The sequence below is a fragment of the Rattus norvegicus genome, chromosome 16, assembly GCF_021556685.1.
Source record: "Rattus norvegicus strain SHRSP/BbbUtx chromosome 16, alternate assembly SHRSP_T2T, whole genome shotgun sequence".
NCBI lineage: Eukaryota > Metazoa > Chordata > Mammalia > Rodentia > Muridae > Rattus > Rattus norvegicus.
The window spans coordinates 92,099,354-92,121,536 of NC_141549.1; positions in this window are offsets into that span (position 1 = coordinate 92,099,354).

The following is a 22,183-nucleotide window of genomic DNA, read 5'->3' on the forward strand; positions in this document are numbered from 1 at the left end:
GGTCTATTCTCTTTACAGGGTTCCTTTCAGATACACACATGGAAGAAGAGTCACCGATGAATTTGAACAGATAGAGCACATTCTTCCCATAATTTGAAACTGAAGCAATATCCTAGAAAAATGCCTTTCATTGACTCAAATATGAATTTCAAAGAAGGAAACAGAGTTTTTTCAATTAGAGGACAGTAGTCTACACTGAACTTGTAGAAGGTAGTAATAGAAAGGAGACTGACTAGTGGTCAGGTTTCATAGGACAATAAGAATATAGGAGGCAGGTCCTAACAATTGTTTAAATGTCAACTCAATTCACATCCATATTCAATCATTTTAATATGTTGACTGTCTGAATGATGAAGTATAATTCCTATGTTACCCAGTGGCTTCTCATCATATATGGCATTACTTAACTTAATGACTGGATTCTATATTAACCATCAATTCTATGGGTATCTTGGAGAGCCATCCATTGGATTGATGTTTTAGGAAAGTCACTTAGGTAGAAGAGTTTTTAGCCAAATATTCCTCTAGTATTTTTAAAGAAAAAGTACGAAAAACTCATCATAATGATTGTTTATAGATTTCTAATGAAAACAAATTTAGGTTAGAAAAATGGAGATCAAATGAAAACAATTAGCATCCACACAGTCAAGTCACCCTGTTGATAATCATCAGCACTACACTTAAGGCACAGAGGTAGTGATTTGGGTGATTCATGTCTTATTTACTCACTATCTAAGGGACTCAGGACCCTAAATGTCTAAATTATCAAATGAAGAAACAGTCAACTAGAAGACCCTGTGAATACTGTCAAAAGTAATAGCCAGATAATGAGAGGCTAAGAATTATTGACAAAGCAGGAAACCTAGGATGACCTCAGCTTTCTCATTATCAGGAATCTCATCCAAGTTTATGTTGTACCATATACTTGCATATATTGCATGAAGATTCAAAGTTTTGACAAAGAAAACACTTATAATAGAAAGGATCACAATGTCAAGGGCTAATGGCAATGAAACTAATAACAATTAGAGGCATGGCTGTTTGTGAAAGGGTACAGAAGGTTAATCTATAAAAGCCAGTGCAAAATATCACTTAGAACATCAAAATGATTTATTATGATTGTCTGCTTATCTTAAATGCTGTGTTTGGAATAATAGTCCTTAAAGAAGATAGTTTTACTCTTACCCTACATGTGTGCCAATTGTAAAAGTAATATATTTTGTAACTATGAGATACTTTTAACTTTAATATTACCTTATACTGGCTGAATGCATGCTCTCATCATCAGAAATGCTCTCTTGCCGAATCATGTACATGCATTCCAACTGCTCCTTTATCTTGAGCTACTCCATCACAGGACTATCATAATCTTGACAAAAACATTTCAGTGTCTGATGATTTTGATAAGCCATCTATATTAGTTCTTTAGTCATTATGCCCAAATGCCACACAAATAGTAATTTAAGGCAAAGAGGGCTTCTTGTGGCACTTTGACTGGATGCATTTTATTATGATAGGAAAGGCATGTCAGAAGAAATGGAAGACACCTGATCACATTGCATGCACACATAAGAAGAAGAGAGTGAATAAGAAGTTTAGCTGGGATATTACAATTTATATTACCAATCCCTCCAGTGAATCTAGAATGGCTCTGCTTCCTAAAGGTTTTCCAACCTTCCAGAATAACACCACCAGCTAAGGCCCAAGTATTCAAATGCATGTATCTATGGAAGGAGTTTTGTATTCAAGCCATAGCATTTTCTCATACCACAACTGAGTGTTTCAATCCAATTTATGACCAAAATATTTTACAATCTGATATTGGTATTGTGTGATAAGACATAGGTGACCAGAATGGATTTGCAAGGCATAAAGTTGTAATCTTTCATCTTTTGAGAAAACTCAACTAACCTGACTAAATGGTGTTCCTTAAGAGCCTCATAAACACAGTTCATTCATGGGTGGTGGTCTTGTTCTTTCTTATGATACTCTGGTGCAGCATGATTCTTGACACTATCTCATCCATGTCTTCCAACTAAATTGCACGTACATAGTTCTAATATTTTCCATGTGAAGGGAAATGCCATTTATTAGTGTATTGGGGACTTCTACGTCATATGCAATAGCAGCTGGAAGCTTTAATTTTTCCTACCAAAAAACCCACGGGCAATATAGGTGTGAAATTACAGAAGGGTCAATTACGTTTCAAAATCTGTCACCTCATTAAACACTTTTAAAAGTATGCTTGATTTAAAGAAACAATGAAAAATTAGTGCGTGAACTCTAATACATGTATATATAATCTTAGTGTTATAATGGCATTCACATACAATTACTTCTAATTCAAGCCACTTCAACCAGAGCTTATATTAGACAAGAAAAAAATTGTTAGGTTAAGATGACATGTGTTAGACTATCCTTAGTACTAAATATCATGTCAAGCATGATATGTTGTTTGGAGCCTAAAATTAAAAAAAATGATTTCACATATTTTTAAAGTTACCATGTCTGGTTTAAAATGCATGTTGCTTAACTAGCAAAGGCTATTTCAACACATTACCCACAAGCTACACTAGGGTCAAAAGTAATGGACAAATCAATGAAGCTTTCATCTTGCTAGAGATTAGGCTGTGACAAGACCATAATGGCATCAAAACAACTGAATCTGTGCCCTTTGAGAATTATGTTCTCTGCTTGACCTGAGAGAATGACTCAAGACAGTGTGGTGACACTTCCCATTGCTCTACTCAGGAAGCAGCTGTCTTGAGTGAGTGCAGAAGTCATTTCATACACTCTCTATGTAACTTTTCTATGGCTGTCCCATTACAGATACTTCCTGCCCAGTCATCTGTTTGTAAGTGAGCCATTCAACCAGCTAAAGAGCAGGGATTTCACGTAATTCTGGAAAAGGAAATCTCTTAACTTTCCTCTCTGCAGGACTTTCCTAAGGGAGTTTTGAGAGTAATTTTATTGATGTGAGTTATTTCCTTGAAGTGTAAGTTGTAAAAAACCAGTCCTCATAGAAGAACTAGGTAGTGTAAAAGTCTAGGACCCATAACACAGCTGGATTGTTGTGACTTTCTCATAACTGAACTCCCAACAGAGGATGGAAAGAGGTTGAATACACACCATCTAAAGCTTCCATACACTTTCTGAATGATTTTAATGAGCTGACACATATAAATATATCCATTTTATTAGTTTTCTGGATTGCAAAATAAAACCTGCTCATCTTTGGAAAGTTAGAAATAATAGAAAAGTCTTCATGAATAGAGAATAGAAATCATTAGCATTATGGCACAGTGGCTTTCAATGTGACAATCTGCTGCACATATTACTGTGTAACTTGGCATTTTTAAGACAACAGTGTACATTGGATTTTTTTTTATTCACGTTACTCAGACTGAAGGTGATTTTTGCAACTTCCTAATAATACATATTAATGTATTTAATTAATTAATTAATGTATTTAAATAACTTTTACTGTACTTTTAAAATATTAAATTTTTATTTAAGATGATGAAGTAAATTAATTACGTTTCTATGCTTTAGAAAACACCTAAATGTTTCTTTAAGGCAGATTCTTAGAAGCGAAATTGGTGGTTCACTGGAAACAGACATTATTTGTTCTGTTGATAATTGGACCTCAGTGCCACCCTAGGGGGAACTGTGATCTTTAGAGCCACAATATCAGCTTATAATAGTGTTTCACTTCAATGACTAGGCCATATTAATTATTTCAAGTCACTTATAGTAATATATATTTTGTTCAAGAAGATCCCAATCCATTTAACAGAAAAATAATCATGTGTGCATATGTGTGAGCCAAACAAACTAACTGTTGTAAACAAAAATCACAGTAACTTTACACAGGGAAAGTTCACTTGTTGCTATAGTAATTCAGAGAAGATGTTATATGGGAGGGCCACAAATTCATTTAGGGACTGCATGTTCCATCCATCTTTTCTTCTTGTAATGTTTCCAGAGACACTGCTTAACATCCTGCAACTGTCCAGTGAGTATGAGAATTGTATTGGGCAAGGTTCTTCATAATAAAGTCAATGCAATGAAACTTACTGGTTCGCCTAATATAATAAGGGGCTGGAGAATTCAACAGTGGCCATGTATATGATACTGAAGCAGAGGGCCAGCTGCTTCCATGCTTCCTGTTGTGAGGGTCATGCATTCAACTCTTTGAAATTGTGATCTCTGAATTAAATGCTTTCTTTTATAAGTTGCCTTGGTCATGGTGTCTTAGCACAGCAATAGAAAAGTAATTATAATGTAGTATTACAGATCAGGACTCTTGGGTGGTTCTGATTCTTCACCTACTGTAGGAATTTATCCTTTATCTCATTCACATAGCTCTTCAATGTCGGCATTATTTCCACTGGTTAGCTAAATCCTATCACGGAGGCCACACTGCACATTGTAGGACACTGTTCTTTGTCACAACTGCTTGTGACAACTAAAACCATCCATTGATTTCGCAGAATGTCTCAATAGGTCAAAGTGCTTCTAGCCACTGACATACAACATTATAAATTTCATTTTTATAAGAAGAAAGGATATCCCATTATAAGAAATTTTACCAACAGTTGCCTAATTATGTCATTTTATAAGGACTTATCGTAAGTCCTTAAGTTTACCAAATCTCTAAAATTATCTTTCCTCTGATAGACAAGAATTTATGATTCCGAGCCTCTAAATGAAGACTTAACAAAAAAAATGCTCAACTGCTCCTCTCTTTCCTCCAACAACATCCTAAATGCAAAGGTGCAAAAATCTCAATTTTCAGATTCAGCCCATTGTGTCCACTTTTAGGATCTGTAAACTGGAATCCTCACTTGATACAGAATCTACACTAGTAGAACTCATAAAAAAAGACAATGTACAGGGTGAAGTGTGAGTAGCTAGAGGAAGTGCCACACAAAGGACACAAAATGTTAATAGTTTGGAGGAAGAATTTCGAGTTTTTTTTTTTTTAAATAGTGTGGTTGCCATAGTTGATAACAACAGAGTACTACATGCTTGAAATCACTGAGAGTAGATTTTAAGTAAAATAACCACAAATAACAAGTGCATGAGGTAATGTGTATGTTAAATAGCTTGATTTAGCTATTCTGCATGAATACATAGACCACAACATCACAATGTGAACCATAATTATAAACACATTTTACTTGTCAGCTAGAAGTAATTTTAAAAGAAAAGAAAATTCTCTGAGTTAAAGATGACCTTTGCTAGCTGTTTTCTTCAGCTCGAAGATTTCTCCAAACCTAACAGCCTATGCCATGGCAGCCACTCGTCCCAAGAAGCACTGATTGCTTCAGAATCCGTGGAGTATGAGGACATTATATATAGTTGCCATTTCTCAGTGTCACAGTTAGAATTAGAATACATCTTATAAAAGCTCTTGAATTAAAGGTTTGAGGAAGACTCTGGAAAAAGCTAGAAAATTTTCCATATCAATAATTATCAAATGATACCAAGCACAACAAGATGAATCAAAATTACTTTACAGTTAATGCAAATTAGATTTTCCAGCACACACTCTTTTGACCTGTGGTGTATTGAAATGAAATCCATTTTAATGTGTGAAAACAATGCAATACATGTTGGTAGGACCTATGTCTTGAGTTATAAGATTTGATCTTTCACATAATACTGATAGAAAGAGCTCCTGACACTGGACAGCTGCTCTTAGCCACAGATTTCGGTCTACCAAGGAAGAACTTGAGGAAAGAGTCCATCTTTTACAAGGTGCTAAACTAGTAAGCCAGACAACTAAAAATTGTTTCAGCGTAATCAAATTTTCAACTTATGAATTTAAAAGGACATAGCCCATTCTAAGTGGATATGTAATGTATGGATATAAAATAATTATGCCATTTCAAAAATAGAATAAGAACTTAAATAGAAAGCAAATTAATATGTACTTTTTATATAACCAACTGAAACATAATAAAAAAACTATTTTTTCTTTTTTATTAATTATTTAATTTATTTACATTTTAATGTTATCCTCCTTTCAGGCTCACCCTCCACAAGCCATCATCTCCCACCCCTTTTGCTTCTAAGTGAATGCTCCCCCATCCACCCTCCCACCCCCACCTCACCTTTCTAATATTCTCCTATTCTGGGGTATCTAGGATCAAGTGCATCCCCTCCCACTGAGGTCAGACAGGGCAATCATCTGCTATATATGTAATGGGTGCCACGAACCAGTCCATGCTCTTTGGTTGATGACTTAGTTCCTGAGAGCTCTGAGGGGTCCAATTAATTGATTCTGTTTCCTTCGTATAGGCTTGCAATCCCGTCCAACTCCTTCCGTCCTTCCTCTAATTCTTCCTAGGGGTCCCAGACCTCAGTCCAATGATTGACTGTAAATATTTACATCTGTCTCAATCAGGTACTAGTAGATCCTCTCATAGGACAGCCATGTCAGACTCCTGTCTGCAAGCACATCTTGGCATCAGCAATAGTGTCAGAGTTTGATGTCTGCATGGAATGGATCCCCAGGTGGGGTGGTTTCTTGATGGCCTTTCTTTCAGTCTCTGTTTCATTTTTGTCCCTACATTTCCTTTAGATAGAAACAATTCTGGATAAAAACTTTTGAGATGGGTGGGTGGCCCCATCCCTTAAATGGTGGCTATGTCTATCTTCTGGAAGTAGTCTCTTCAGGTTACATTTCCCCACTGTTGGACATTTCATCCCCATTAGGTCCTGGCAGCCTCTCACATTTCTGGTGTCTGAGACTTTCTAGGGGTTCTCCCTGTCCCCTACCTCACATGCTGCATATATCTATTCATTCACATGGCCCTCTGGATCCTCCCTGTCTTCTTCCATACCTGATTCTGTCCCCCTTACCCACTTACTCCCTTCCCCTCTCTCCTCTACCACCCAGGTTGCTTTACCCCTCTGCCTCCTGTGATTATTTTGTTTCCCCTTCTAAATGGGATTGAAGTACTCACACTTAGGCCTTCTTGTTAAGCTTTATGGTCTGTGAGTTGTAGCGTGGGTATTCTGAACACTTTGGCTAATAGCCACTTATCAGTGAGTACAGACCATGTATGTCCTTTGGGTCTGGGTTACCTCACTCAGGATGACATTTTCTAGCTCCATTCACTTGCCTGTAAAATTCTGGGCAGTCAGCATTCCTGACCTGCACTACAGAGCCCTAGAGATAAAAACCGCATGGTATTGGTACAGAGACAGATGGGTCGATCAATGGATTAGAATTGAAAACCCAGAAATATATGGACAGTTGATCTTTGACAATGAAACTAAAACCATACAGTAGAAAACAGAAAGTGTATTCAACAAATGGTGCAGAACTAACAACTGGAAGTCTGCATGTAGAAGAAGGCAAATTGATCCATGTTTATCACCTTCTACAAAGCTCAAGTCCAAGTGTATAAAGGACTCCCACATAAAACAAGATACACTGAATCTAACAGAAGAGAAAGTGGGAAATAGCCTTGAACCCGTTGGCACAGAGGAAATTTTCCTTGACAGATTACCAATGACTCAGGTGCTAAATCAGCAATTGACAAATAGGATCTCATGAAACTGAAAACCATTTGTAAAGCAAAGGATGCTATCAATAAGATAAAACAACAACCTACAGATTGGAGAAAGATTTTCACTATTACTACATCCAATAATATCCAAAGTATATAAAGAACTCAAAAAGTTAGACTCCAGAAACCAAATAACCCAGTTAAAAATGGATGACAGAGGTAAACAGAATTCTCTGCAAAGGAATCTCGAATGTCCAAGAAGCACTTAAAAAATGTTCAATACCCTTACTCATCAGGGAAATGAAAATCAAAATGACCCTGAGATTCCACCTTACAACAATCAGAAAATGTGGTTCATTTACACAGTGGAATACTATCCATCTATTTAAAAACTAATCGTTAAGAAATGGGATGGGGATAAAGACCTGACTGTTAAAAAATATTTAAATAAAAAAAAAACTACCATTCTAAAACAAACCAACAAAAATACATGATTTTCAAGGGTGATAAGTTAAATACACTAAAATCAGTGCTAAATGAAGCAGAATGGTTTCACCGTGTAAGAGATAAGTTTATAGACATAGGATTAAAATTGCCATTTATCAGGAACAGAAGCAAATATAAAGTCTAACTTATTGTCATTTGACCTGTTCACATCAAGAAGTTGTTACAAATAATTGAAGCAGAAACAATAAGGACAAACACTTGGTACATTTGCTTCACCAGTAATCTGACCAACCTTAAAGGTATTTTTTAAGTCAAGTAAAAGAACCAAAGACATATAAGTCACAAACATTGCATGTCTCTGTACTTTGAGCAAAACTAGTCACAGAGAGTTACATAAAAAAGACAATGTGCAATCAAACTGAGTTTCAATTTCTTAAGAATAATTCATGTGGACAGGGGTATCTTCAAATGAGGCACGAATAAGATAGAAAGTAAAATGACTTGCACAAAGAGTAAGAACAGAATGTACAAACAGCACAAGAGCACTGTTATAGCATCTGGGTACTTCTCCATAGACAGAATCTGATTTTAGAGCTGGATTGTTAGAAGAGCCTGAAACAATGGGTACTTCATTACCTATTCAGACAACTCTTTCCTCTGATAATGTTTCCTCCTTAGGTAGTAGGTTTCAATGGCAGAAAGACAGGAATCAACTAGAAATCTTTTTTTTTTTACACTTCAGATTTTATTCCCCTCCTGGCCCACCCTCTGACTGTTCCATATCCCATACTTCCTCCCTGCCCCATGTGCCTCCACGAGGATGTCCCCAGCCCTCAACCTTCCACCACACCAGATCTCTAACCGCCCCCTCCAAAGAAGCCTCCAGATTCTTGAGGGTTAGGTGCATCTTCTTAGACTGAACCCAAACTTGGCAGTCCTCTGCTGTATATGTATTGGGGGCCTCATCTCAGCTGATGTATGCTGCGTAGATGGTGATCCAGTGTCTGAGAAATGTCAGGGTCTAGGTTAATTGAGACTGCTGGTCCTCCTATAGGGTTGCCCTCCTCCTCAGCTTTCTCCAGCTTTCCCTAATTTAACCAGAGAGGTTAGCAGCTTCTGTTCATCGGTTGGGTGCACAAATCTGCATCTGACTCTTTGAGCTGCTTGTTGGGCCTTTTGGAGGGCAGTCATGATAGGCTCCTTTTTGTGAGTACCCCCATATCCTTAGTAATGGTGTCAGGTCTTGGGGCCTGCCCTTGAGCTGGATCCCACTTTGTTCCTGTTGCTAGACTTTGTTTTCCTCAGGCTCTTCTCCATTTCCATCCCTGTAGTTCTTTCAGACAGGAAGAATTATGGGTCAGAGTTTTGACTGTGGGATAGCAATCCCATCCCTTCCTTGATGCCCTGTTTTTCTGCTGGAGGTGGGCTCAACAAGTTCCCTCTCCACACTGTAGGCATTTTATCTAGCCCCGCTTCCTTGAGTCCTGAGAGTATCTCACCTCTCAGATCTCTGGTACATTCTGGAGGGTCCTTGAAACCTCCTTCCTCCTGAGGTTGCCTGTTTCCATTCTTTCTGCTGGCCCTCAGGGTTTTAGTCCTTTTTCCTCACCTAATACTAGATAATGTTCCCCTTTCCCTTTATGCCAGTCCCCTTTTCCTCCCAAATCCCTCCTTCTCTCTCCCCTTGCTTGTGGTTGCTTTCTTCTCCTTCCATAGTGGGAATGAGGCGTCCTCCCTTGAGTCCTTCAGCTTGTTGACCTTTTTGAATTCTGTGGACTGTATCTTGGGTGTTCTGTAGTTGTTTTGTTTGTTTGTTTGCTAATATCCACTTATTAGTGAAAACATACTGTGCATGTCCTTTTGGGTCTAAGTAACCTCACTCAGGATGCTATTTTCTAGTTCCATCCATTTGCCTGCAAAAGTCAGGATGTCCTCGTTCTTAATAGCTGAGTAATATTCCATTTTGAACCACATTTTTGTATCCATTCTTCTGTCATGGGACATCTAGGTTCTTTCCACCTTCTGACTATCACAAATAAGGCCACTATGAACATAGTGGAACATATGTCCTTGTGGCATGGTGGGGCATCTTTTGGGTATATTCCCAAGAGTGGTATTGCTGGGTTTTAGGTAGATCTATTTCCAATTTTCTGAGGAATTTCCAAATTGATTTCCAGAGTAGTTGTACCAGTTTGCAATCTCACTCCAACATCCTTGCCAACATGTGTTGTCACCTGTGGTTTTGATCTTAGCCATTCTGATTGGTGTAAGGTGAAATCTCAGGGTTGTTTTTGACTTGCATTTCTCTCTTTTCTCTTGATATATATGTATATTACCCATAAAGTCCAGAAGATATTTTTCTCTGAAACTAGAGTTACAGGTCATTAAAAGTCATCTAATATGGATGCTAGGAACAAACCCAGATCCTCTGCAAGAGCAGCAAGTGTTCCTAACCACTGAGGCATTCCTTCAGGCCCCAACATGGCGATTTTATTACAAGTGTCTTGAAGCGCCTGGAGATAATATAAGAGCATATCTACATTGCAAAAATTATCCTTAGGGTTCTAGGATAAACAGTGATCTGTTTGAAATCACTGTTGAAATTACAGTGCCTCAAAGTCCAGGAATATCTTAACTAGACTATGAGGAGTAAGAAATTGATCTCTTCCTGTCAATATTAGATTTTATTGTCAGCTAAACATAATCTAGAGTCACTGAAAGACCCCCTCCCAGAAAGGGAATTGTACAAGCCCAAGGCCCTCAACTATAGAAGTAAAAAGTAAGTTTTTAGATACACAGACTCAGAACTAAAATAAGCCTGGGAAAGTTCAGATGTGTCCAAGCTTTGTGGGACAAGCTGACCCATCATTTAGACGAAACAGACCATAAAAGAAAACAAATTACAGAAACCAGTCTAAATTATTGGTATTGCTTTATGGGCCACCTAACAAGAGATAAGCCCCTAGCCCCTGACATTCTGGATGCCCCAACCTGCACGTATTCTCTTGCTGTGTGACAACCTCATTTGAATAGCCAATTGGGTGTAACCATATATCCACGCCTCACTTGAATCCACCAACCATGCATCTGCTTCTGTAAGCCTGCTTCTGCTCCCCAATACCCTATAAAAACCCGTCCCTGGTTCTGCTAGGCACGCCAGTCCTCTCGAGCTGACTGGGACGCCCACAGGTACCTGTGTACCCCAAAATAAACCCTCTTGCAGATTGCAGCCTGTGGACTCGGACTGGTCATTGGGCTTGAGGATCTCCCTCCTGAGAGGAAGATTCTCTCTGAGAGTCTTACAGTCACCTAGAAAGAAAAAATTGCCTAATTCAGACTGGTCTATGTCTGTGTCTGTGAGAGCTTGTCTTGATAGATTCCAGAGCCATAACTCACAATGGTTGGCAACATTTCTAGGCCAGTAGGGCTGGGTTATTATAAGAAAAGTAACTGAACCCGAGCTAGTGACCGAGCTAATAAGCAGCATTCTTTGATGTTTTCACCTTCAGTTCTTGCTTGATTCCCTGCCTTGACCACTTTCAAGAGTATACTGTGACCTGTAAATGCAAGCAGAAACAAACCATTTCTTCACCCAAGTTGCTTTTGTTCAAAGTGTTTTAGCATAGCAACAGAATAAACCTTGAATATTCCACTGTTGGTTTTTGTTAGGTTTGCCACAGATAAGTACAAGTAGATATTGCACATTTCCCAGATCACTGATTCTCTGCCTTATGTCATAATGAGAAATTAAAAAATATAACTGTAAAACTATCTGTATATCATCTCCTTACTGCAGTGGTTCTCAACCTTCCTAATGCTGCAACCACCAATCATAAAATTATTTTCTTCATTGGTACTTCATAACTGTAATTTCACTACTGTTATGAATCACAATGTAAAGATCTGTGTTTTCAGATGGCCTTGGCGACCCCTGTAAAAGGATTGTTTGACCTCAAAGGAACTGAAATGTAGTTTGAGAATCACAGTCTCACAGGGAAGGCATGCAAGCGGAGACATAAAGTACAAAGCACCACTCATTTTTTAGCAGCCATGGATGAAGTCCAAAAGGTAGAGTTGGGAAAGAGGCAAATCACTAATGGAGAACCCAGAAGTCTTTCTTCTTCAGAGAGAAGCCTTCATTTGCATCCTTGAGCTGTTTGCACCAGTTCCAAATTAAAGCCACAGAAACACAAATGTCAAGCTCTGTAAGGTCTCAACCAAGTTCATGACCCTAAGTTCATCCTATAGCTGACTGTATCTACCCTGTACATTATCTGGCAGCAAAAGGCATGACTATTATCAACTCCATATGAGTAATGAATGGAGGCAGCAATCCACCCTCCTTGACCAATGAACAGTATGTGACATAGAATTAGGACAGACAAAACTCCTCACTTTTGATGCCTGTGCTTTGCAGCCCCAAATAGACTGCCATTTTAAAATGTCTTAGAGATTTACATGAATGTTAATCATCATACCCAGCCTACTATTATCCATCTGAAATAAAGCTGGAGTACTGTGGTGTGTCAGAGAAAAAATAAACAATCAAATTTCCATGTTATAATAGAAGTCTGAGTTTACATTTCAGTGGTGAATATCAATCAACACATTGATTATGTGTGGATTTAAAAATTATTTTTTATAGTTATGTTATTTTCTTATCAAACTTTCCCTATCTACTCCCAGTGATATTAATGTAGATACTGTATTGTTCATTCTGTAAAGTTATCTTCTCTGCAGCATCTCACATGTTTTAGAAGACAAAAATAAAATTATAAAAGTACAGGATTTTGTCACATAGAAAAATAATACTAGTTACATGTTCCCTTTCTCTTTTTTGCATTTTTACTGGACATTTTTTGTTTATACTTCAAATGTCATCCCCTTTCCCAGTGTCCCATCCATAAACACCATATTCCATCCCCTTTCCCCTTTATTCTATGAGGGTGCTCCCGACCCAGACACAGACCCCTTCCTGCCTTCCCACATGACATTCACCTACACTGGGGCATCGAACCTTGGCAGAACCAAGGGCTTCTTCTCCTATTGGTGTCCAACAAGGCCATCCTCTGCTTCATACGCAGCTGGAGCCATGGGTCTATCCATGTGCACTCTTTGGATAGTGGTTTAGTCCCTGGAACTCTGCTTGGTTAATATTGTTCCTTTTCTTAATATATGATGAAAAACTTTAATTTGTTTTACCTGCTTCTGCTTGAGTATACAAAGGATCTTTTCATATAACTGTGTTAGTAATCACAGCACTTACTCAATATGTGCCAAATATTAGAATAGAAGAAATTCATATACAGTGATGGGCAACTCTGTTAGTAATGCCCAACCAAATGCATGCTCCAAGAGGCTTAAGTGGTAATCTCCTGAAAGTTTCATCCCATCATCTGTGAATATCAGGGGCTAAGTTAGTAAGCGGCAATGCCTTACTTTATATCTTTTTTCATTGGATATTTTTTATTTATATTTCAAATGTTATCCCCTTTCCCATTTTCCTGTTGACAAACCCCTATCCCATCCCCCAACTCCTTCTTCTATGAGCATGTTCCTCTACCCAACCACCCACCCCTTCCCACCTCCCTGCCCTGACATTCCCCTACCCTGGAAGGGGAGGGGGGGTCGAGCCTTGGCAGGACCAAGGGCTTCTTCTCCCATTGGTGCCCAACAAGGCCATCCTGTTCTACATATGCAGTTGGACCCATGGATCTGTCCATGTGTACTCTTTGAGTGGTGGTTTAGTCCCTGGGAGCTCTGGCTGGTTGGTATTATTCTTCTTATAGGGTTGGAAGCCCCTTCAGCTCCTTCAAATCCTTGCTCTAACTCCTCCCATGAAGACCCAATTCTCAGTTGACTTGTTAGCTTCTAGCATTTGCCTCTGTATTTGTCATGCTCAGGAGACAGCTATATCAGGCTCCTGTCAGCATGCACATCTTGGCATCAGCAATATTATCTGGGTTTGGTGTTGGATGTATATGGACTGGATCCCCAGGTGGAGCAGTCTCTGGCTATCCTTTTCCTCAGTCTCTGCTACAAATTTGTCTCCATATTTCCTACTATGAATATTTTTGCTCCCTCTTCTAAGGACTGATGCATCCATACTTTGGTCACCCTTCTTCTTGAGCTTCATGTGGTATGTGGATTGTATCTTGGGTAATTCGAGTTTTTGGGATAATATCCACTTATCAATAAGTGCATACCATGTGAGTATATTTTGTTATTGCATTACCTCATGCAGGATGATATTTTCTAGTTCCATTCATTTGCTTATGAATTTCATGAAGCCATTGTTTTTAATAGCTGTGTAGTAATTCATTGTGTAAATGTATCACGTTTTCTGTATCCATTCCTTTGTTGAAGGACATCTAGGTTCTCTCCAGCTTCTGGTTATTATAAATAATAGCACTATGAACATAGTGGAGCATATGTCCTTCTTATGTATTAGAACATCCTTTGGGTATGTGGCCAGGTATAGCAAGGTCTTCAGGTAGCACTATGTCCAGTTTTCTGAGGAACTTCCAGACTGATTTCTAGAGTGGTTGTACCAAGCTGCAATCCCACCAACAATGGAGGAGTGTTCCTCTTTCTCCACATCCTCGCCAGCATCTGCTGTCACCTGAGTTTTTGATCTTAGCCATTCTCACTGGTGTGAGGTTAAATCTCAGGGTTGTTTTGTTTTGCATTTCCCTGATGACTAACGATGTTGAACATTTCTTTAGGTGCCTCTCAGCCATCTAATATTCCTCAGCAGATAATTATTTGTTTAACTCTGTACCCCATTTTTAATAGGGCTATATGATTCTCTGTAGTCTGACTTCTTGAGTTCTTTGTATATATTGGGTATTAGCCTTCTATGGGATGCAAGATTAGTAAAGATCTTTTTCCCAATCTGTTGTTTGCCATTTTGTCCTAATGACAGTGTCTTTTGACTTATAGAAGCTTTGCAATTTTTTGATGTCCCATTTGTTGATTCTTGATCTTAGAGCATAAGCCATTGGTGTTCTGCTCATGAAATTTTCCCCAGTGCCCATGTGTTCGAGGCTCTTTCCCACTATTTCTTCTATTAGTTCGAATGTATCTGGTTTTATGTGGAGGTCTTTGATCCACTTGGACTTGAGCTTTGTACAGGGTGATAAGAATGGATCAATTTTCATTCTTCTACATGCTGGTCTCCAGTTGAACTAGCATCATTTGTTGAAAATTCTATTTTTTTCCACTGAATCATTTTAGCTCCTTTGTGAAAGATAAAGTGACAATAGGTGTGTGGGTTCATTTCTGGGTCTTCCATTCTATTCCACTTATCTACCTGCCTGTCTCTGTACTAATCAAATACAGTTTTTATCACTATTGCTCTGTATTTCTGCTTGAGGTCTGGAATGTTGATTGCCCAGAAGTTCTCAACAAGAGTTGAGGATAGTTTTTGCTCTCTTGGGATTAGTTTTTGATATCCTGGGATTTTTGTTATTCCAAATTAACTTGCAAATTGCTCTTACTAACTCTTTGAAGAAATGAGTAGGATTTTGATGGGGATTGCATTGAATCTGTAGATTGTTATTGGCAAGATGGCCCTTTTAACAATATCAATCCTGCCATTCCATTTGCATGGAAGATCTTTCCATCTTCTGAGATCCGTTTCAATTTCTTTCTTCAGAAACTTGAAGTTGTTGTCATACAGATCTTTCACTTGCTGGTTATAGTCAAACCAAGGTATTTTATATTTTTTGTGACTACTGTGAAGTGTGTCATTTCCCTAATTTCTTTCTCAGCCTGATTATCCTTTGAGTAGAGGAAGGCTACTGATTTGTTTTAATTAATGCTCCCTTTCAAATACAATCAGACTCAAAGACATTGACTTCTATGTTACCCAGGTTACCATATCCTGATTATTCAACAAAACACACTAGTTAGTCAAACTGACGTCTCTCCATAGAAGATAGTTAGGTTCTTACTAGAGGTAGCCAAGGAAGAAATCAAGGATTTTCCTAAAAGGAAGGTTATTCATTCCTGATAATCTGTACAGAAAAGGATACATGCTCATTCTTTGCTATTTTAATCTCTAGAGGTTTTTGCTGAGCGCAAATGAATAGAGCCATCAATAAAAATGGAATGGGACAAAAAGAACAACCAAAAATCAATTAAACATTCATAGATACAGAAGATGCAGAAATTATGAAGATGAGCAACCCTAAAGTATTTTATGCAGCTCAAATACATTCTTCAAATTAGGCAAATGAACATAATAAAATCAATATTCATTTAAAAGGTGTGTAATCCACCATCTATCACTCCAGGCACAGAACTCTCCAGCCATCTACCTTACTAATTTCTTTATTAATCAGGAATGGTAAATATTTAACCCTTTATGGCATGGAAAACAGAGATCTTATGTCAGAGGAAAATTTATCAGCTCTTGTTATGAAAAGAAACTAAAAGTAATTCTCTGTTCAATGAGAAAGGCATAAGTGAGTCTATGTTTTCTAAATAATAAAAAAATAGAAATCCATACATGAAGACTACAGGGCCAAATAACCAATAAATTCTAAGTTCATAAAAGGGAATCAGCTAATAGATGATTTAAATGTGTTAAGTCATGCACAATTCATAATTTTTTGTATGAAAGCAGAGAAGATATAAGCAAGAACCTAAAAGATAGAAAAGAAGAAAGGAATGCAAAAAATAAAACTAATAAAAACAATATAATTTGCACTGAAACAAAGAAAATTAATTTGTACTTGTAGATGCTATTATAAATGATAATTTAAATTATATTTTAATTGCTCTCATGTTTGTAATAGCTGTGACTTTAGAATTGAAACTGAAGGTAACATTTTTCATGTTTTAAAACATATATGTTGTCATTACTGAGCATTTACAACAGTATAACCTACTTTTGTAAAAAAAAAAAAAAACACAAAATGATGAATTATCCTGCCTGCCTTTGTTTGTATTATCAATTTCTTGGCTATGAATATCCTCATTTTATAAAGAGTATAGATGTAAATATTATTCTACTTTAGGTAATTATCACTAAACCCCAATTAGGAGAGTTCAATGTAAATGCCTACTGCTACATGATATATTCATGGTACTGTCAACACAAGCATGAAATTATGTATATACAGGTATGATTTACAACAGTACTCAAAATTTTCATTACAGTGGCCTATAAAATATTAGCTTACAATATCAGGAAAGCAGGCTTCATCATTTTCTTTTCATAGCCACAGATCAGTTATGTGAGTGAGGTATAATAGGTATAATACTGAAGAAAATAAAATGTGGTTAAGTAAAAATGGCATGCTTAATGCCCACTGGGAGCTCATATTTAAAATGAAAATACAAATTTACCCCTGGGAAAAGACAAGAGGAAATGACCTTAAATTTACAGAAAGATACGTCAAAATATTTTTAATTCCTGCTTGTAGCCCCCAGCCTAGCTAGTAGTTTGCTAACAGCCAGCTGAAATGGGGAAGAGAGTGAAAAAAGAAAACAAATTTAAGCTGACCATGAATTTAACCTATGTAGAAAACAACAAGAGAATTCTGCTTCTGCTTCTGCTTTTACCTCTCCTTTAATTTAGACCATATTTCATAGCTGAGCCCCAGACAAAGACATCCAAGAGATCCATTACAAAGCACTTTAATACATAGTAAGAAAATTAATTGCTGATAACAGTCAGAAAGCACTGCTGAAAATAATGGCAGTTGATCCCCAAACATTGCAAAATTTAGTTATTTGTTTGAAAAAAATTCAAATGGTTTTGTAATCAGCTCATTATTGGCTTTGGAATACCACTTCTATCGTTCATCTCTCCAAATGAAATCAGCAAACCAAACCCTACCAACTTGTTAAAGAGTAAAGTTAGTGAGTAAAGCATCTATCTTGCAAGCAAAGGATTGGAATTCCATCTCCAGAACCTATTCAAAAACAAAACAACAAAACTCAAAACACATAAACAAACAAAAAAACAAACAAACAGAAAAAAAACTAAGAAATACAGTAGTAGAGAAATGTGGATCTTTAGGCTTCCTAACCTATTTGGCATGTTTCAGAAAAGTGGAAAGCAATGATGAAAGAAAAGAGAGAGAGAGAGAGAGAGAGAGAGAGAGAGAGAGAGAGAGAGAGAGAGAGAGGAGAGAGAGAGAGGAAGAAGGAAGGAAGAATGGAAGAGAGAAAGAAAGAAAGAAAGAAAGAAAGAAAGAAAGAAAGAGAGAAAGAAAGAGAAAGAGAGAAAGAAAGAGAGAAAAAGAGATGAAAACCTGTAATGAAGCAAAGCAGAAACTTCAAAAGTGAAAAGCAAAATTATATTTGTTTTGATGTGGACCCCAAACATCATAGAGCAAATAGCTGTTCGTGTTCCAAATGAAGAACTTCTCTTTCCTACAGGAATGCAAAACACAACCTACACAACCTTCCATCTATGCTCATTACTGATTTGTTGCACAATTATCTATGATGGTGATTGAGTGAATAGAGCCACTGATCCTACTCTGAACCATAAATACCTGTAAAATGATGTAGACATCTTTGAGTATTTCCAGAAAACTGAAGGTACTTTTACATTGCTGTGCTAAGATACCATGACCAAAGCAATATAAAAGTAATTTGGAGCTTACAATTTCAGGGGGTTAGAATCTATGACCATCATGGTAGGGAACATGGCTAGAAGGCAAGCATAACAGTGGAGAAGTAGCTGACAGCTTACACCTTGAAACATAACCAGGAGGCAGAGCTAGGGGGAGAGTGAGAGTGCTTTTCAAACCTCAAAGCCTACTACCCTAGAGAGTTACCTCCTCCAACAATGCCAAGACATACATCTTAATTCTTCCCAGAAAGTTCAAACTACTAGGACTACAGTATTCAAATATATAAGCCTATGGGGACCATTTCATTTCAAACCACCACAGTGACAGAGAAATATTGAACTCTCTCTACCAAATGGAAATAGAAATCAAGTAGTAGAAGGCAGACATAGAACTCAAAATGTTTAGTAGAGTAATAAGATAAAAAAAATACAAAATAAAAAAAATGTACAAAAGCTGGGAACTAAAGTAGAAATATATTGACCCTGAAGCTATGAACTCAATTTTGAAAGTAAGCATAGAAAACTAGGTTTCTTTCTCAGTTGTCCTAACAATATCTTTTGTAATGGGGACATGATCATTGTAACTATGTTTAATAATGATATAATCATCGTCTTTTAGTTTAAATGCAAATAAGAAATAGAAGATGGAAATACTAATGGTGAGCATGCCACAGAGAAGATCTGTGTATCTGCAAGTGGGAGATGAGAAGGGTGGCACTTAAAGAGATATGCAAAGGTCTGAGGGTACAATGGACCTGAGGGCAATAGTGGGTGAGAGGGGGGAGGAGAGATGGAGGGAGGGAGGGATGGAGTCTGCTGGCCAAGCTTTGTACCTTACCAGTAGTTAAGTCCAATCTCTAGTTTATCCATGTGCTCAGGTTGTAGAAGACAATGCAGCAAAAAGAGCTTGTCCCTGTCCACAAGAAAAATCAGAAATGTTACGGTGAGTTGGTAAGTCTGGTTTCCCAATAGGGAGTGAGAAAAGAGGAGTTTCTCTGTTCAAAGAAGAAAGAGAAAGAAGCATGTGTGTTGAACACTCGGGATTCACAGTGGTCAGGTAAAATTTGTTTTGTCACTTCCTTCTTCACTGACTTTTGCAAGTTTGATGGGGTTTCCCCTTTATCATAAAACCCTATAGAAGAGTTGAAGTTAATCTAGACTTTTTATACATTTAAAAGCTTGAATTCTAGAGCTAAAACAACAGTCAAATATCTCAAAGTGAAAAACAAAGAAAAAGAGAAAGTCTCTGCTAGGGGGTCTACAAGAGAAGAAAAAGCTCTATATCAATTAACTAATCATTAAGATAAAATTAGAAAAAATCCCTTATTTATCAAATTTTAAATGGTCTCTCATCAATTCCCATGGATATATTTCAGAATACTAAATATATTATTTCAAATGCAGCTTTATTTTATTGATTACCTTCTCATATTTCTATTCACATGAACATTTTTATCTATATGGTTGGATGACGAAGTTCAGTAAGAAGACTGTTTCCCTTAAGCAAAGAAGGTTTGATTTCACCAAACTGCTTAACATTTATTGAATATTTAGGCAATGCCTGTGATCTCAGCTCTCAGAAGGTCAAGGCTGGGAGACGAGAAATAAAGGTCATTCTCAGCTACATAGGGAACTGGGAGTCAGCCTGGGCTATACTTAAGTAAGCAAATAATATGTGAAAAAATTAATTATTTGTTGTCATCTATCTTGAGGTATAAGGGCCATAGGAAGCATACTGAAAATAGCATAATGGTAATTGTTTGGTAACTTATGTCATTATTACAGCAAATTGAGTTATGTTAAAAGCACAAAAATTATTTGTTTTGTTAAGTGTTGAGATGATATTTTAAAAGTTTCTTTTGTCACAACTTTTCGTATAAATAAAAGGGTGAACATGTTTATAACTAGAGCCACTTTTTCAAGGTATTTTATGCTCATGTCTATCAAGGTCAACAGCAAAAAATAAATAAATAAATAAATAAATAAATAAATAAATAAATAAATAAATAAATAAAAACATACTTAAAAAACAAACATGCTTGAACTTTAATATCTATACACCCATATAGTAATTAGCAATTTTCATACCTTGTTTGTATCATGCTGTTGCTATATTCAAACAAAAAGAAAGACACTATAAATATTTCAAAAAGCCTATAAAGATCATGTAACAAAATATGAACGATTTCAAAACAAAAGAAATTTTATTTTAATGAACTAATTGGTTTAAATGGGAGTTGCCTTTTAGGCATTCCATTCTAACCTGTCCTAGGCAGCAGAGCTGTTCTGAGACCCCAAATCTGACCTAATGAGAGAATAACTATTTTTCTTTCCCTGATTTATTATTATGATGGAAACTACCAAACAAAGAGGACTTTAATCAGAAAAAAATAAACTGTAAGTGTGGTATAAAAAGGCTCTTGCATTACATGTCCTCTTTTATTTCTTGCTAACTTTCCTTCCTGGTTTCTTCTGAGATTGCTGACAGAAATTGGGTGAGTGCCTCCCTGCGTTAGAGTGGTAGATGGAAACTCTGTGCTGTTTGAGCAGAGTCTCCTCTCTTCCTTGTGCTACATTCAGGGTCTAGCCTAGATTCTGGTGACCATTAAGTGCCCAACACATGGCTGTTTCTAAATCTTGAAACCTAAATGTAAGGGACCAACCAGTAAATGTTTTAGGGTTGACAGACCATATGGTCTGTGTTGTAGCTATTCAACTCTGCCCTTATAGTGTGAAAGCAGCTTTAAACAATATGTAAATAAATGAATGTGGCTGCTTTCCAATAAATCTTTATTTACACAAGCATGCTTATTGCCAAATTTGGCCCATGGGTGGTGGTTTGATGACCTCTGCTTTAAAGTACACATATGGTGGTCAGGCAACCATATTCAGTGTTAGAACCAGAGCTCATAGGTGAGTTAGAATTGTATTAATTGAATTTCAAGAGCGGGGCAGGGATGAATAAAGGGTTGAGGCAATAAACTTATCTGGATCCACAAAAATTATGTTTCATCAGAAATTCCTCTGATATTTGATGTACTAGCTCTCATTCTTAACTGCTACAATCTCCTGACAAGTTCAGAGACTATCAGCAAAATTCCCTAAACAGTGAGTCATTCCAAAAACATTTCTTGGGTAACGTGGCTGTATGTCATTCCTATAGATAAAGTTAAACTAAAAGAAATTGGAGAATGGGATCATATAGTTAAGATATCAGACATGATCCCCATAATACCTTGCAGTTATCTAAAGATTAGAAAAGAAAAGAGAAACAGGGTGATGGAAAAGGAATTTCATTTTGTAGCCAATTATTTAGCATTAGGTTGTGAGCCATGCACACCAATTTGTTTGTTTTATTTTTGTTTTGATTTTAGGTTCATTTATTCTTTTATGGGTGTGGCCAGGATGTCAGATTCCCTGGAGTTGTGAGCTACAATGTTGGTGCTTGGAGCTAAACCAATCTGGATCCCCTGTAAAAGGAATATATGCTCTTAACTTCTCGATCTTCTCCCAAACCAAATGGTGAATACTTATTATGTGTTTCTTCATCTTTCTATTCAGAAAACTAATATTCAATGATTTTCAGTAACAAGTCACCCAGATAAACAGATTTAAGCTTCAT